This window comes from Balearica regulorum, chromosome 8 (assembly GCF_011004875.1).
Source record: "Balearica regulorum gibbericeps isolate bBalReg1 chromosome 8, bBalReg1.pri, whole genome shotgun sequence".
NCBI lineage: Eukaryota > Metazoa > Chordata > Aves > Gruiformes > Gruidae > Balearica > Balearica regulorum.
In genome coordinates, this window is record NC_046191.1 from 19,806,234 (window position 1) to 19,820,582 (window position 14,349).

At 41.2% G+C, this 14,349-nt stretch overlaps 1 long non-coding RNA gene across 1 annotated transcript in view; it reads left to right on the forward strand.

Annotated features, from left to right (window-relative positions):
* Nucleotides 1-1,616: 1,616 nt before the first annotated feature.
* Nucleotides 1,617-14,349, forward strand: part of LOC142602765 (uncharacterized) — a 34,881-nt gene continuing 22,148 nt past the window's right edge. Inside the window, exons 1-2 of the long non-coding RNA XR_012836555.1 lie at nucleotides 1,617-1,875; nucleotides 13,897-13,969. This is a non-coding gene — a long non-coding RNA (uncharacterized LOC142602765). The remainder of the gene's footprint in view (nucleotides 1,876-13,896; nucleotides 13,970-14,349) is intronic.

The following is a 14,349-nucleotide window of genomic DNA, read 5'->3' on the forward strand; positions in this document are numbered from 1 at the left end:
TGTTTTATACTGCAGTGCTGTGGATCAGCTCAGCTTAAACCGCTCCACCGCCGCACAGCCTCTAACAAAAACAGCCAGGGCTGTTCCTAATTAAAGGAAGCAGAACTGCCTGAGCTACCCATTGGGAAAAGGAAACTGTGCAAGAGAAGCAGGAAACTGAAGAATGGGGTGAGGGAAATGGCGATTCACGTAAGCATAATGAAAGTTCATTAGTTTTCAGACATTCATGTTGGGATAAACTCATCTTTCATGACCTCAGAGAACATATGATTTAGGGCTAGATTCAATATCCTCCAAAGTCCTTGGAAATGTTTCCATTGACTTAAGTAAAGTTGGATCAGGACCTTATTTGTTAATGCTCTCAATCATTTTTACTACAATGCACAGTGGCTTGGGAAGCTTGAGACATTTACAACTGGTATGCTTTTCTCAGCTCCATAAATTATATGTTTCATCAATTTCAAAATAAAATGGCCCTGATTAGTAACAGACAAAAAATATGGCATAATATTTTCTTGCTGGACAATCAGGTTTAAATTATCCTCAAATAAATCATTTAGCATTTTTATTTTTTACCTCATCTGAGCAGGGCACAAACACCATTTGGGTGTTTTTATGCTGATGCTGAACATCTGATAGGACACCAACCAATCTTTTGGGTGCTTGCTGCCATTTATTCAGTGATCAGTAATATGCCTGTGCCCTACGGGAAAAGGTTGTATAAGAAATATTTGAGTGTAGTTAAAAACACATTCTGTTTTGCATCACTCTGACAACACAAAGCAAATTTAAACCCATCAGTGCAGTACAAAGCATACTGGGCAATCTGGCTCATTAAGTGTAAATCTCTTATCTTTGCCCTATTTTTCTACATTCCTTATTAGTAAGGCTGTATGGAAAGAGGATTTGTATGAGAATTATTCTCCACCTGAAATCATAATCCTCTTTGTGACATTATAATAACTTCTTCAGCAACCACATGTAATATCATAAACATGCGCTGATGATTTCAGTTGGAAACTAAGGAAAAAGGGCTCTGAAGAGACAAAGTCTGTTTTCTTGGAAACACGGACCATAATCTTACAAACATTCTTGCAATTGAATTATTGTAAGCATATGCGTAGTCCTATTAAACTCCCTCAGCCTAAATTATCCCTTGTGTAATTCCACCATAATCTATAGAATTAATGTGGCTCAATGGAAAACGATCAAATATGCATTGTGATTTCTGTGTTCCGCTCTGTGTCCGAGCCATACTGAGCATCGATGATTGAAGACGTGTAAGGGGTTGACTGGCGAGTCCTACACGTGGAGTCAGGCCTAACCACGTCTGAGGTGGATCATTGGCTTGTTCCTGGCCAGCTGATCCTGATAAAGGGCCTTGGTTTAATCAAGTGGCTCAGCTGAGGAGGAGTGGGATGATTCCCTGATAGAGTTAGTTTGTTTGGGAGAGCTAAACTGTGTACACAAAGTTCATTTGCTAGGACTAGCTCCATAGGGCAATATATCTATATAAAAATATAAATATAAATAAGGGAAGGAGGAAGGCTTTGCTGAGTGGTGTGGCTGATCTGAGCGAGGGGAAGTAGGGTTCTGAATTGGCGAGGGTGGTGGTACCAGCCATGGGGCTGGGTAGAAGATGAAGAAAATACACCACTGGGTGCGTGTTTGTGGTCATGGGTGTGGGTGTGATTTTGCCTGGAGCAGAAGAGTAGGTTCCTGGGTGGGAGGTGGGAGCTACAGTGCTTGAAAGTACGGGAGTGTGGGAGGAAATTGGAGCAGGGAGTCACGCTAGCTTGGTGCGGGCAGGGGGTTGCTCTGGTGAGGAGTGGGTGCTGCACTGCGCTGCCATCGATGGAGCTCTCTGGCCTGCAGGTAACCGATGGGGGAGCTGGCTAAGGAAAGTGCTTTCCAATGACTTGGTGCTTTGAGGAAGGGAAAGATGCTCTAAGCTTTCTGAGTTACAGTTATGTCCTCTTCTAAGGATCAGGGGGAAAAAATGCTGTTGAGTGAGTACTAACCTGGTGAGGCAAGGAACAGGCTGTACTGCTTGCTTCCCCTTTGAAGTGCCTTAGCTGAGAGGCAAGGAGCTAACTAAGCCCTTAAACTAATTCCCTTAAACTTGAGGAAGTTTTTCCTAGGTTGTCCTGTCCCATGTCAGTGTGTTAACTAGTCCTGGTGTTGTGAAATGCCCTGTCCCAGGGTGCTGGTGACACTAATGCTCAATGTTTTAGCCTAATTAATGTATGTAACTTTATTAAAACAGCTGTTATTAAAACAGCTGTAGGATAAATACAGCTTATGGCTCTAGTAAGACTTGCATCTTTCTGCTGGTTGATGCCTGTTAAGACCAACGTTAGTACAGCATGCAGCAGCACTGAAGAAACTGCAGAATAAGAACTCTACAGAAGAGCTGCTGGTGAGCCTTAGCAGTACCCAAAACTGCATTTACTAGGATTTCTTTTGAAAATAATCGGTGTCCTAGGTAAGCTTGTGTGACATCTGTTCATGTGTTACCTCAAATACCTACTTAAAACATTGTTGCGCTCATACTGCTAATTATTTTGGAAGATTTTGGGGGTGTGCAGTACTGTGGTACTTTAATTAAACATGCCATGCTCTGTGTGTGCTATATTGTGCCTTGACTACTTTAACAGACTATTCTCAACCCATGAGAGATCCTCTTGCCTTGTAGAACAATTACTGGCGCTATGAGGTGTTTGTAGCCCACTCCTCTTTCCTCTGTACCAGACGACAGAAGACAACATTTTCTTGGCAGTCATTAATTCTACCTAAAAGGACGGCTTGCAAGTGTCTTAAAATCAACATCTGGAAAAACTAAGTACATGGACTTCTTACAAATACCACAATCTGAATCACGGGGCCAAATTCAGCCTTGATGGAATTATTATCTGATTTCTGTGTTTTCCCTATCTTGCTTGAGTAAATTCCCTTATATGGCGATGTCTTCGGAGATGCACACCATGCCAAAATGCTCAGAGAATTGCATAGCACCAAACCTAAAATACTGCAGTAGAAAAAGAAATACAAACCCCGACTTTTCTTGAAAGGAGGGGGTGGTGGTGGAAATCCCTGATTTGGGAGGGGTTTTTAAGCATCAATTCTGGCAGTTGTAGGACTGGGAGCCCGAGTCTTAGTTTTGGGAAAGACTCCCTGTTGTGTCTAATTCTTAAGGACATAAATGTTACTCATATTCATGATAAAATAACTTGCTGAAGTGAAAGACTTATCTACATGTTTGTATTTGTAGAGATTAAGCTTTATTTAAAACAAAAGAGACTATTAAAATATCTAAATACGTACTTCTTAAGCTATCACTTTTTAAGTGATTCTAACACTGATGCTGTCTTCTGTCCTCCATCCTCTTACAAAAATAGAGGGGAGTTTTGTTATCTGGTAGTGCTAGCTGTTGATAAATAAGCCTAAGGCAGTTTTGGGCTTTTGTATTTTTACTTGAGATTCCTGTCCTTCCCTTAAAATGTGATAGCTGCATTTTTATTGGTGGGGGTATAGCTAGAGAATAGTTGAATGCCAAAGTATGTTCCTGGATAGAGCTAATATGAAAGAAAAAGACTACAAATATAACTTACCTGCAACCTGCTTAGTGTTGAGGGTCCTGTGTTGTCATCTTTCCCTATCCTGTGTCGTCCCCCCCCGCCCCGACTGAGTGAGAGGCTTGCTGCTGGTATTGGTTTTTAACTTGCTAAAACCAGTACACAAGCAGAAGGCAACAAAGGACTTCAGATTGTTTGCTGTGCAATCAAAATGCCTGACATATTTCACAATTTTCTTCCTCAAGCATCAGAAGAGCAAGTAAGTTTGTTGGCTTGCAGCAGGTAGGTCGGAGAGTCATTTCTCCCTCGTACTCGGTAGGCTTCACTTCTCCATCAGTAGGACCTAAACCATTTGCAGACAGTCTGTGTTACCAGCATACATGTACTGAAGTGTGTGATTCCCTTTGTCAACAAGCTAAATATTAACAGCCATCAGTTTTATTTCACAGTGATGTTTATCTGCAGGAACAATATAGCAAAACACACAAAGGAAATGCCTGCAGGGATAATGTGGGTTATCAGAACTGGTCCCTGTGAGGCAGATGAGACTTGTGTGTCTTCCTTCTTTGTTTTCTTTCATGCTTGCAAAGAAAAAAAAAAACCAACACACCCCTTGGCTTTCATATCTCTACTTAAGGCAGACTTTGGTAGGCAAATAACTTGGCACTATATTTTTGTGCTCCTGTTAAAGAGAACACTAGATACCTTAAAAATGGTGGCTTTTTCCTTCTTAATTATTTTGCTTCTGATGGCTCTTCTTAAAATGTCCCATCAGTCACGCTGCTGCTCCTGAAGTTCACCGGGCTGCTTCCTGGGCAGCCCTGGACATCAGAGAGCCGAGGTCTGGACCGACGGACCAGCACACGCCACAATTTTTCCTCCCAGTGGCAGGGAGCAGAGGACGTGCATCCACACCACTATTGCCAACAGACAAACTGTATTTGAACCATAATACTGTACTGATGGGGAGAAACACCGAGTGGCCTTCACGCTGGCCGGTGACGTTAGCCGGGGAGCATGCTGCTCCGGGAGCCGAGGGAGCGCTCACAGCCGCGGGGCACCTCTGCTCCCACGGGAAGGGGCTGCTGGTGAACACCTTACACTTATCAAGACTTGATATTAAGTAAGTGTCCCACTCTTCTTAAACTCTGAGCGGATGCAAAAATGAATTGTACAACCTGTTAATTCTAATGCAGAATGACTTTGAAGCCTGAAACTTTCCCTATTTCTCTATTAAACATCATGAGTCGGTTTTCTGCTCTATTTGAGAGGGGATTGCCCTACTAGGGAATTAGAGGAAGGGAGAAAACAATAACTTTGTGATATTTTGTGCTTCCATAATTCTTGGCTTTTAGCTACCACTTTAACTTTCCATATATACATATAAAATATAACTTTCCACATATGTATTTTGAAGAAGCAATTTCTAGCTCTCCAGGATGTGGGCAGAGGCTATTTCATTTAGTATTTGGCTGGTGCCCACTCAGCGTCATCTGAGATTGGTTTGAACACTTTAGCTCCCTCCCTGAACCCCAAAGCTTGATTTTTATGCTACTTGAGTATGTTCTTGCTTCTGTTTGAGTGCAACTGTTAACAGGGTCTGGACAAATTCACATCCTTCAAGGAATGGTGTGTTCAACCAATTTTCCTCTTCATCCTCCATTGCGTTCCCCAATAATAACTTCAGAACAGATTTGATTTAAAATAGTATGTGGTAACTTTTAATGCAACTTCACGTTGCATTATTCAAACTTATTTATTTGGATACCAAACACAAAATAATTAAAACATATTGACCTATGAATAGGTGAGTTTTCTGATGGTTAAAACCTTCACACTCATTGAAACAAGGTGATGCTTGAGCAGTGCCGATATTTTAAAAGGCTGGTTAATTATCCAGTGATGCTCTTGTCTTAATAGTCAAAATCTGAATATAGAAAAAAAAGAACAGAAACCTTCTCCTTGCTGCCTAATTCTGTGACTTCTTCCAATTTTAATTATCTAGGCAGTATTTTCTAAATGAGACTAATTCCTCATCAGAAATATTTCCCACCTCTGATAGGGTATTCTTACAAGCTTCAGAAAATGTGGGGTTTTTTTTTGCTTTTTTGTTAACTTCGGTTCATTATCCTTCTTTGAACTTCCATGGTAAAGCTTTCCTGAGAAGTTTAGGTAATTTCAAGGGCAAACCAATACACAGCCAGTGATACTCAGAGTGCTTTACAGGGTTATTTGGGACTGAAATGGCGCAGAGGAGAAAAGGCTGCCGAGTGTTGCACATGATGAGTGACTAGCTGAGATACAGTGGCGTTTGGCCAGGGGCTGGCTACCGCGGCGGGGAGACTCGGTTGTTACAATAGTAAGGATCCCAAATCTGTTTGGATAAGAGAGGTTTCAAATAATCCGTGTCACTGTTAATGTACTTCAGCAGATGTCAGAGGATGTGATTCAGACTTGGGGGGAGAGAAGGGAATTAGGAATAGCTGATGCTCAGATAACTGAGACTGCACCAGAATATAGAATCCTGAGGTTTTTAGCCACTTCATCCCAGATCATTACTCTTGTCCATTTTATGCTTGTATTACATCCCACAAAACTTCAGAAGTTCCACAAGCTGTTGTGGGAGAGGGATTTTTTTTTTTTTTTGTGCTGTGAAGTCTTTTTTTTTTTTTTCTCCTCCTCTTTTTTTTTTCTTCCCCTCCCAAACTGGAACAAAGATTTAATATCTAAAGTAGTTATTTGCTTAAGTTTTAATGCAGGGAATCCCTATTGTTTAAAACTCGGAGATGTTAATACGGCGTACTTTGTGTGTGCGAGGTGTTCTTACTCAGCAGTAAAGGCAGTGCTGGGGACAGTACTGTTCTGTACCTGCAGTTCTCACGTATGTTTTGAAAAGCGGGGGGGAGAGGGAGAGCTGCCTGCAAGTAGAAAGTATTGGTAACGTTCACTTGTAAACACAAAGGAAGATTCTAGTTATGGAGGTTAAAAACTGTAAGTAAACAGCCAACTTTATTTTGTATCTATCTGCATTGTATAATAAACGTGCTTCAGAGGAAACATCACAGCCAGCACAGTTCAGTGTTACAGACCAATGGTAAATTCAGCCTACACAGTATAAAACCTTAATTGCTTTGTGTTATGTATTCTGAATCTTCAATAAACCTTAAAGAAGTGGGGGTAGGGGGTGGGTGAGGGTAGGGGGGCAAGGCAGCAGTACTAATTTCTTTCTTCTCGGAATTACCTGTTCTATTTTTCCTAAAGTAGTACTTTAGATGGAAGCACCGCTCTGTATTTCCTCAGCCTTCCTATTCTACCCCCATTCTTGTTATTCAAGGAAAAAGTTAGATGAAGATTTTTCAGGATCTATTTCTAGTCTGGAGTTAAATTAAAAATATGCTTAGAATTGTGATTGTGCTCCAAGATAGCTACCTTTGCTAGTGGCTGCCTTCTGTCCGTAAGTAACGGAAGAGCGGAGATTCCTACACCAATAATTTTTGAAGGTACCTATTTTGTATCTAACTACACTGTAAAACCTGACTTAGCGTACCCTTTTGCAGCCAGGTTACTTTTTAAAGGAATTATTACAAATATTAATGTAGAGCTGTTAAGATATCATTTAAGCGCTTCTTTACAAATACTGCAGCATCACTTTTAATATTTTGCTTTTCAGTGTGGATATAAAAAGAACAGTCACACTGATTCGCAGCTGTCATGCTTGCTTTTTTACAAATGGTTGCCTGCAAAAACAGGCCCTGTTTACTGCTGCTGAATAATAATTTCTGGACTTCATCTTGGCAGTGAATGTTGGGGAGATATCCTTTAAGCCACTGACTTGGAAGTTAGGACATTAATTTTGGTGTCAGCTGACATCCCAAGCTGGATCATAGATGAAAAGCAGCAGAGTTCAATTGCACCGTGTAACAATAAAGCAGGAAACACTAATTGCCAAGCTACTGGGAGCTGAAAGTAGAATTTACAGTAATGCTAACTGAGCAGATCTGACTGTTGTGATAACATGACAAATATCCACTCTTTCTTAAACCAAGTACAGGTTTTTTTGATTTTAAGAACTTACTGTGCGCTAATGCATAGAAGGGGCAGTATAACGCACAACAACTTCACTGCATGGTTCAAAATACTTCTTAAATCTCGATAAAAAACCAAATACCTGTACCTTTGTGTTATGGACTCCTTTAAAAATTACCTGCTGCATAGTTCAAGGACAACTTCATCTATCTATGAATATTCTCTTTCTCTCTCTCTCTCTTTCTGAAGTTTATACAAAATCTCTTTGAGCACCTATATAAATCTAATACTGTCCAGAAGGTCATCTCATTGCATAGTCATGAATACTGGATTTCTGTATTAGAAGAAAAAACCCCCAACACTAAAAGACCCAAAAACATTCTCCTCTGCTCCCCGCCCCCCCCCCAAAAAAAAAAAAAAAAAAAAAGAAAGTGTCCTCCAAACCCCAAATGAAACATTCTGGGTGGAACAGTGACAAAAATCTGGTAATACTGGACTGTGTCTGTGCTACCATTCATGAAGCATCAATTTACAACAGACTTGTTTAATATGCATAATATCTTAATTGATAAAGTGCTATAACTTGTTTGAAACATGAAATATTCCTTGCAGAGACCCTCACTTCCCCCATTTTTGTCTGTTAAATATTATTATTGCCCTCAGTCTCTCTCTCTGCTTAGAGAGTAACAAACATGTCAAGCATCTTGTTTAGCTTTGTTCCTCAGGTATAAGCAAAGATAACAAGAGGTATGTGTAAAACTGGTGTTATTAAGCAACAAATACATTTTTTTATAGATACATGCATGGTTAAAGCCTTTCACTGACACAGCTAAATGTGAAATTGTTTTTTCTGTTGCATGCATATTTCTGTCTGACCCATTAACTGGATTATAAAACATCTTAAACTTTTTTGGGGTGAGGAGATAAAAGAGATATAAGATATACTGAATGTGAAATTTTACACTGTGCAGAATAGTCAGCTGAGTTTAAATAAGCATGGTCGATCTTGTATCGCACGTCACTTTCTCTTCCTTCTCCATTACCATTGCAGCATGAAACAGCAATGCAGATGAAAAACACTGTCCAAAGCTATTACAGGGAAAGCTATTGGTTTTCTTAAATTCTTGTGCAAAATCCCGTTCCTTATGAAGCTGCTTTCTGCAAGATGACCTCTGCTTCAAAGTATTTCCTATTGATTTCAACAGTACTGATCATGAGACTGTCATCATGCTATAAGGAAGTATGGTGATTTAAAAAAGTCAAACCCAAGCTACATGAAAGGTCTAGGTTCAAACTGTGCTGCGAGCAACCAGAAGGGCTCGATGCTTACTTTGCTTGATCCTCGCCCTCCTCCTGGAACAACCAGGCATTTATTGGTGGTGTATGTGGTCTCAGCGTGGGCCAGCAAAAGGGGAGGGACATCGAAGTACTGCCTGAGAGCCAGGGAGCTTCTGCAAACACCTCGCACACCGCTCGCTTGTGCTCTGCCTTATGGTCCCCAGAACAAGCAGTTCTCTAGCTTCTGCGACTGTCAGAACTAGTGCAAGAATACAACTTGGTTTTCTTTAAATGTCCATTTTTTGAAAGCTCTCATTTTCTGTGGTAAAATTTCTGAACTGTGTCTTTTGTGTCCCATGATACAGACACTACCCTCCCAGTGCATTACTCTACTGACAAGCTTCAGTTAAATGATCTTTGGTTGTCCATCACGTGTAAGCTGTCCTTCATTCACACAGCATTACTAGTGAATGGAAGACTATTTTTGTTGAAATGATAATTAAAAACTAATGCCCTAGGTTGTCTTAAACACTACATTCAACAACCAGCTCATAACTGCTTTCATGAACTAGTTTCCTGAAGTCAGTCCAAAAATGTAGCTGAAGGGTTGTGTGATCAGTGCCTGGTGCTGGGAACTCTCTGACACGTACCCCGGTGTTCAAAGCTCTTATGTACACCACGGTTGTTGATGTCCCTTGCTTGACTGGAAGGGAAGACTATACCTGTGTCCAAACTAACAGTGAATCTGTAACATGCATTACAGGCACAATATGAATGCAATCGCTCTGATCTATACAAGGTTGAGAGGGGTATTGCAATTTGTTGTAGAAAATGTTTATAAAGAGCATTTGATTGCTTTTCCCTGCTATAGTGTCTTAAAATAGGCAATGTTAGATAAATAGATATGTTTCTGATTGGCATAGTAAGTTTTAAATCTAAGCAAGTGACTCTTTAAAGCTTCAACGCTCCTGACATGCATAGTAGTAGTCTGTGTCAGGCTGTTACTAAGCACACCGCTGCAAACTACCAGGAGCAAAATGGGATGGCCGTGGGTACAGTCCTTACGCGTTTGCATTCATTGCCAGCGCCTCCAGCTGGGAGAGCAAAAGTTCCTTTAAAGAAGAACTAGAAGCAGTGTAAGATCAGCAGCTTGTATGCGGAGTGGTACTGTAACTCCATAGCCCACCACGCTGACTTGGTTTCACGTGTGATCAGCAGAGGGAAAGGCAGCACAAACATGATTTGAAGGGAAATACAAGTACTGCGTACGCGAGGTGTTTGAGCAACCATGAAGACATCTAGCAAGGGTCTGTTAAAACACTTCATCTCCATCACGAAGACATAGGAGATGCAGTCCTTAGAGAGAAATGGTGACAGCAAGCCTTTTGCGCTATTTGTCAAAGACTGAAGTGTGGGGCAAAATGTGTTCAATTGGATTGTGCCACTTGGCACTGAACTAGCAAAGCTTTTTGTGCAAGTGCCGCTACCTAACTGTCTGGGAGAGACTCTCCTGTGTAGACAGCCTACTTTCTCTCCTGTCCAAGGAAAACAGGTTACTGCTTGGATGCGATTTGTGATAGCACATTGGCTAAGGCACACTGATAAGCTCATCTGGGGGTGAAAAAAGGATGGAAAAGATGGTCTCACCAGGTCTGTTTATGCTCTGTGGCCCCTCGCACAGATATAAGAGGATCTTTTTGCTTTGCAAACATGATTTGTATCTCTAAAACAGTCTGTGTGCTATTTGTATACAGCAATCTTTTGTTTTAAGGCATTACGTGTCATCTGTTTTGTCAGGGTGTTTTTGCATGAAAAACAGGTGTCTGAAGAATTGCGTGAGTACAACTTCAGAAGGTACTTTTGAGACTTTGACTACTGTCCCCAGAAATCCTTGATGGCTTGCAAAATGTTACAGAACAGCAGAACTTTATTGGAATGGTCACTGCAGAGTTGTAAGAAATTTGGTCCACTGGCTGAAAGTAGATCAGTCTGTTTAGCTTCATTCTAGCACAACTTGGAAATAATCTTCTGAGCTGTTTTTATCAGGAGTCAACCTTCTTCTCATATTATTTTATTACAGTCCAACTGGCACTCCTCTCTTATCTTCCCTTCCTCCTTTTATAAAATACAATTAACCTATGTTTTTTTTAATGCACATGCAATATATACTCTCCGTTAGAAGACAACTAGGTCAAAAGAGAAGCAACTCTGAATACTAAATATTTGTCAACTAATGCATATCTAGAAAAATAAATCTGGTAACTAAAACTCATTTAGAATTTGGCTTCCCGGCTAGGACTTGGGGAAGGGATTTTTGGATACCTTCTGTTCTCTTTTGAATCTTTGCCAATTTTGATGATGATATTTCCATAATGTCATATTTGTTTTCTTTAAGAATACATTTCTTCCCTATTTTGCTTATTATGATATTATGTTTTTCCTCTTTTGGAAGTAGAGAAAAAAGAGGTAACGTATTTCACTGCAAATGTCCCTCATATACATAACGCAAACGCCTTTGCCTTGATGTTAATGTTTAAGGGAAAGAATGACACACAGCAAACCCCAAGGATCTAAACATAAGAAATCCAGTCAGCGACCTTCAAGACTTTGGCTAGACCCTGGGAGCGCCGTTTTCTGTTCCAGGCTGGGAGCAGGAAGAATGCAGCTTTTCCCTGGAACAATGACAGTTTGGTTGTACCCACCTACTACAAACAAAAGATAAGAGCTACTCAATAACAAAATGCTGGTTTACTTCTGCTCCACTGTGCTTTTGGAGAGAACTAGCAGTTACTTGAGATAATCTTTTCAAGGAAAAGTCAATCATCTAGTTGATAACAAAACTTCCTTTAACAGAATTCAAGCCAGGAACTCTTTCTGTGTTCCAGCCCCTACGGTTGCAACGCAGCGTTTTCTTGAAGGCTTTGGTCAGAGTTAGGCTGTGATCCTTCCATTTCGGAGCTCTCCTGAGCAGTTCCAGCGGCCTCAGCTTTACAGACTTCTGGGTCATTTCTAATCCAAGTTTTCACTTACTAAGACTAATTATAACCTGCTGAATTGTCCTTAACTCCAGTTGGCACTTGAGCCAGTAATCAGCAAGGAAAATAGCAACAAATGTAAGGAAATGGGTACTGTCCCACTCTCATAGCCAATTATCCAGATTAAAAACCACTTTATATGCACTATTTTAGCCTGTGTTTCCCAGATTGATCAGACAGAGTAAAGAACATGCTGTTGGGGGAACACGGGCAGAGATTCTCTCGGCTTTGCTCCCCCAAAAGGCTGGCAGCAAAGTAAAGGAGGAAACATCTTCCCAAGTCCTTGAAAATGAGATTCCTTCACATCAGATGGCCTGGAGCAGTTCAGTTTTTCAGAACAGCCTCTTGTGAAGAAATCCACCATTACCTTCTGAGCGTTTACATGGGAGGTTACAAGTCTGGACAAGGAAGTGATTTCCTTTAGCAGTAGTTGTTGCCATGCAGGTGACAGGTGGAAGAAAATTCCTGGAACTCCCCAGCATTCAAAGGCAGACTCACAAAGTTTATGAACCCGGAGTTTGAAATTGCACCAAAACCCAAAATCCCGCCCTGGGCAGGGCTCGAAGGGAGGAACTGAGCAGCCAGAGATTCTTTCACTGAGGTATAAATCTAGAGCAGGATGAGGATGGGCTATGTTCTGCTTTGCTCTAAACAGAAGCAGCATGTGAACTCAGCGCTGTTTGAGCCGTGGCTGTGTTTATGGACGAGGCGGTCTAGAAGTCTGCCTCGCTGCCAGGCCAGCGGGCTATTCAGGCACGGGATGTGGTGCATGAATGGAAGCATTCATTGCCTTCCTCCTCTCGTGCTTCTCTAAGCCTTGGGTGCTGATCCTGTGCTGTTGCCCCTTAGCCGGAGCAGAGGAAGAGGCTGCCTCCGCTCTCATTCCCCTCTACTCTAGTTCCCTCGCAAACAGAAAGCAAGATTCAACGCAAGATTTAGCGCAGAGAGCACTCATCTAAAATAAACTACCATTAGCCATAATAAAGCCCAGTGTATCTCCAGTTTACCAAACTACCTGTGACTGTGCAGAAAGTCCTGATAAGATAGTCCTCACTCCAGTTTAGGGAGAAAAAGCCCTTGCACACATCAGATTTAGTTCAGCCAGGTCATTTTCAAGGACCTGAGTATGTACTGCACAGAGAGTCCTTCCCACATGGTCTTAACCTATTAACTGCTCTTTCATGTCAGACATAATCTAAGTTAAAACCCACAAAAACTCTCTGTTCTCAGCTCACATGTGACCACATCAAGGGACTCATGCTGAGGATTATTAAGCCTGTTGAACAGGTTGGAATGGCTGGCTTCCCCACAGGGCCTCGCAACGTCATGACAGTAGTTTTCTGCATAATATTTTCTGATGATTTCTAACGATTTTCTGCACAAAGCAGTCTATTCCTCTAGACCCTTGTTTCCTAACAGCAGAAACCACTGTTTCTGTTCAGCTAAATTGCACCCCCCGTTCCCTACCAGAAGAGCTGCTGCAGTGTTTTGACATCCGACGCTGAGGAAAAGGCTTCGGCGAGCGAGTCTCCTCCTGCGGCAGCGGAGGAGCTGCTGTTGGCTTCACCAGTGCCAGGCTGTGCAGTCTGTGGGGCGCTTCTACTTTGAGCTTTCTTCTTTGTATATGTTTCTGTAGCCAGACACATAGCTCTGTGTGTGTACAGATGACAGATGTGTTTATATTGCTTTATAGGTGGAACAGTGTGTAGAATTACGTTTTGCCAGATGACTGTGAAACGCTAAAGGAGACTTTCACACACTTGGCTTCAACAAAATACCATTTAAAAGTTGTTCCAATGTACAGAATACCATTTTCCATGACAAAATCTTAAGTGCATATTGTATTGCTGAAAGTAAGGTGCTTGAAATGAGAAAACAGGATATACTGAAAGTAAATTCACTGTATCAGGAAAAGAAAGGGAAACTGTTCCTTCCCATATTACTGATAGTAACAATTTTTTTTTTTCTTTTCTGTATTCTAGAGCCTGAACCACTTCAATTTTCCCAAGTGACAGTTTGCTATCCGTGATGTAAACCTGCTCAGGATTTTTGCACGTAAGCTTTGAAGAAAGTAGTTCTTAAATCTAGAAGTACTGTGCCTGTAGCATGACACTTGGCACCTTTTCATTTATCTTAAGAAGTAAGCAACAATTTTCAAAAGGTGCACTACAGATTATAAGGACAGCTTTGACAAGCCCAGAGGAAAAATGATACTGGTTTAATGCTTTGGGGGTTTTGGAAGACTGTGGAGTACAAACTGTCATGAAGCCAACTTAATATAACTGTTTCCTTTATACTCTAAGGATTCACAAGGGACTTCACTGCTAGCATACAGGAAATAAAGTCTGTTGTGCTAGAACAAGACTTTGTTTCTTACAATTTAGAAAACTACACAAAGTTTCCTTACAGGAAATGTTACATTCATACAAATTCCC